Source organism: Tamandua tetradactyla, chromosome Y (genome assembly GCF_023851605.1).
Source record: "Tamandua tetradactyla isolate mTamTet1 chromosome Y, mTamTet1.pri, whole genome shotgun sequence".
Taxonomy (NCBI): domain Eukaryota; kingdom Metazoa; phylum Chordata; class Mammalia; order Pilosa; family Myrmecophagidae; genus Tamandua; species Tamandua tetradactyla.
Genome location: NC_135354.1, coordinates 16,714,311 through 16,717,483, shown reverse-complemented (window position 1 = coordinate 16,717,483; position 3,173 = coordinate 16,714,311). Strand labels below are relative to the sequence as shown.

The following is a 3,173-nucleotide window of genomic DNA, read 5'->3' as shown; positions in this document are numbered from 1 at the left end:
ATTTTCTCTACTTAATATGGCATAAACGCATTCCTTGCCAATTCACATACATCTATATTATCTTAATGGCTGCATACATATGGATGTTATAGAACTAATTTAATCAGTCTTTTATCATTTATTGATCTTGTAAATTTGTTACCAAATTTTAGTATTGTGTAAATGCAGCAATGAATATCTTATTGACTTCACTTTAAAGTCTAGTTGAGGCCTAATTACTTTTTGGCTACTTAACTTTTAGCTTTGCTAACTTCCAGGGCTGTAGCATTCTACTTCTGGGTCTTAGATATTGCAGAGTTAGTGAAAGTTCCAGGTAAATATCAGCTGATGCACATACAGCTCACTGTCTCAAAACATAGAAATACACTTACAATTTCAGACTAAATATGGCTACTATATAGACTTAAAATCTAGGCTCCCATTTCCTAAGAAGTTATTGTCTGAGAGAGGTCTTATCATATTTGTTCTTTTGTTTCTGGCTTATTTTGCAGAACACATTGTCCCTAAGCTTTGTTCGGTTCATTGTGTGCCTCTCAACATCTTTCTTTTCTATAGCCATACCATATTCCATCATAAAAGTGTGGCACAGTTTTTGCTGTGCTTCTTGGTCATTGGGAATCATGGATTCCTTCCTTCATCTATCATGGATGATGTACAAAATAAATAAACCATGTCTTACATTATCCTCACTTGATTGTACAATAAGTACCAATCTCAACTTCAGACAATTTTCACTGGTCCATGATTGAAATGAGCTGGCAAACACAATGCCACCAATTATCAAATCAGAATTACCACTCATCACTTGTCTTTCATCCCCAATTTAGTATTTTTAAAATAAATTTTAATTTTTATCATATTTCCCTATAAAGACATAACCATATGACATCTGAGCAAAAGACTTATAGCCAAATACCAAGGGTGCATGGTCAATCTGACTTTGAAATTAAAGCAGAGAAGTGAGTGAGAGCTCTAGGCACAATAAGTTTTTGTTCAGCATGAACAGAGGTTTAAAGCAAACCTACACCTTTTACAACTGGAAAAGAAATCTTTTATGCCATCTGTTTTGAAATTAACAATTATCTGCATAGCAAGAATCATATTCTAAAAGTGGAATTAGGTCTGATTAAATACTATTTATAGCTTGACAATAAAATATATAAAAATAAAACTGCAATTTTTCTGTCCTTGAAAGGGAAAGACTATATCTTTCCTGTAATATCAAGAGAATCATCAACATTTCATCCTTATATCTCTTAAAACATCATTTAGTCTTCTTCTCAGGTTTTGTCACTCTTAAAATAGCAAAGCCTGTTCAATATGGCAATTTCTTCTAACTGGAAGAATGCACTATTTATTGAATAAGTATATGAATAAGAAAAAGTGGAATGTTTTGAAAAATAATATGGTTCACCCAGTTGGTGCCAGACCTATCAGGTGGAATGAAAGGTAAAGACCAAGTTCTTCCTAAAAACAATAATAGTGATTAAAACATATTCTAACATAATTTCTGATTTCAGAGCATTAGAAAAACTACTGGTCAGATGTAGCAAGAGATAAAAGAGAGAAATCGGGCAAGACAATATATTTCTAATGACATTAACTTTAATAAAATCAGCCTTACAAACTACCTTTCTTCTTTACCTAAAACAATGATTGGTGAAATTAAATCATAGCAGTCTGAAAAGTAAAAAAAATAAACTTCAACTTAAGTATAAGCACCATGATTTAGAACCACTGCTTTTACCTTACAGAGAAGACTCAGAGGCCATGTTTTCTCTTTCAGATGCAGGTACCCAAACCTTATATGCAGAGTCCATAAAAATTTGTAAATACAACAAATCTGCATTTTCTCAAATATTTTTACAAGTTGATGGCAAAGTAGATGTCAAAGATAAAAAAAAACTGCAACTTCAAATACAACGTCTCAAAATCATGCCAAGTGTTTTCTTTAAGAATTGAATTATTAGATTCATATTAGATTAGATTAGATTTTTAAATGAGATATTAAATATATTTAAATCTTGGCTTTTCTGTACTTAATAATCCTTAAAAATTTTTTTATAACAAACTTGAAGAGCTGGATCATGCTGCCAGCACAAAAATAATCAGAAATGTCTGCAGTCACAGACTTCGGGGTATCTCAATCTTGTTTTGTATTTTACAAAGCTAGAAGTCTCTCTAGTAGTAGAGGATAACAATAATGCCACATAATTCAGTCAGAAACAGGGAATCTCAGGTTTTCTTATCTAGTTTGATTAAAGCAGAATATAAGTCTTTAGCCTTCCCAGGTTTCTTGGCAAGTGGATCAGCTTGAAACTAAAATCTGTGACTTAGGACTGTTAGATAAAAAGAAAGAACCTCATTGTAAAGTGAAAAAATGAACTGGAATATGACCAATAGTGCAATTCAAGTGGTTTAGCTGTCAGAAAAATCAATGTAGCAAAAAATTCCTTTCAACCAATTAATATCATAAACAAAAAACCCAAGAAAAAAATCATGTGGCTAATGATATTTTCACACCCTTGTTTCTTATTTTTAATTTTAGTTTTTATTTCCTCACCAACCCTTTCTCCAGTCTTGTGGGGTTCTAAGATAGACTCATTCTGGATGTCTGTTCAAAACAGAGAAACTCTTCTAGTAAAGTGTTATTAAAGAACCCATAAAAATAAACATTGCTGTAGGAAGAGCAATTAGATCCTTCAACAACATACCCCTTAGGCAAAGGAAAGTCAAGTACTCTTTGCCCTTACTTCAATTTCTTGTTTAAGTTTTCCTTCTGGCAAAGGTGTGAATTTGTCAAATAAAGGGACAATAACCAGCATAGATTGTGACAAGCACCAGAGAGTGAACTATTGTGAACAGTCAAGCATATGTAAAACCATAATCACTGAGACTTCTGGGCCAAGATGGCAGCTTAGCAATATGCATGTTTTAGTCATCCTCCAGAAGAAACACTAAATAATGAGAAACAGTACAGAAGAGCTCCTGGGGCCATGTCAGTGACTGGACACACAGCATACCCCAGTCTTGACCAGCTGGACTGGCTACAAGCACCCCCCAGAACCATGAGTCCTCTAAGCCACTGCAACTGGCACCACCTCCCCATAGGCTGCTTCCCAAAAGAGAAAGGAAAGAGACTTTCCCAGCAGCAGGGGCTGAGCTAACCGAAC

At 34.0% G+C, this 3,173-nt stretch overlaps 1 pseudogene; it reads right to left on the bottom strand.

Moving 5' to 3' along the window:
- Positions 1-2,161: 2,161 nt before the first annotated feature.
- On the bottom strand, positions 2,162-2,931 carry LOC143672471 (CAAX prenyl protease 1 homolog pseudogene; annotated as a pseudogene).
- Positions 2,932-3,173: the final 242 nt, after the last annotated feature.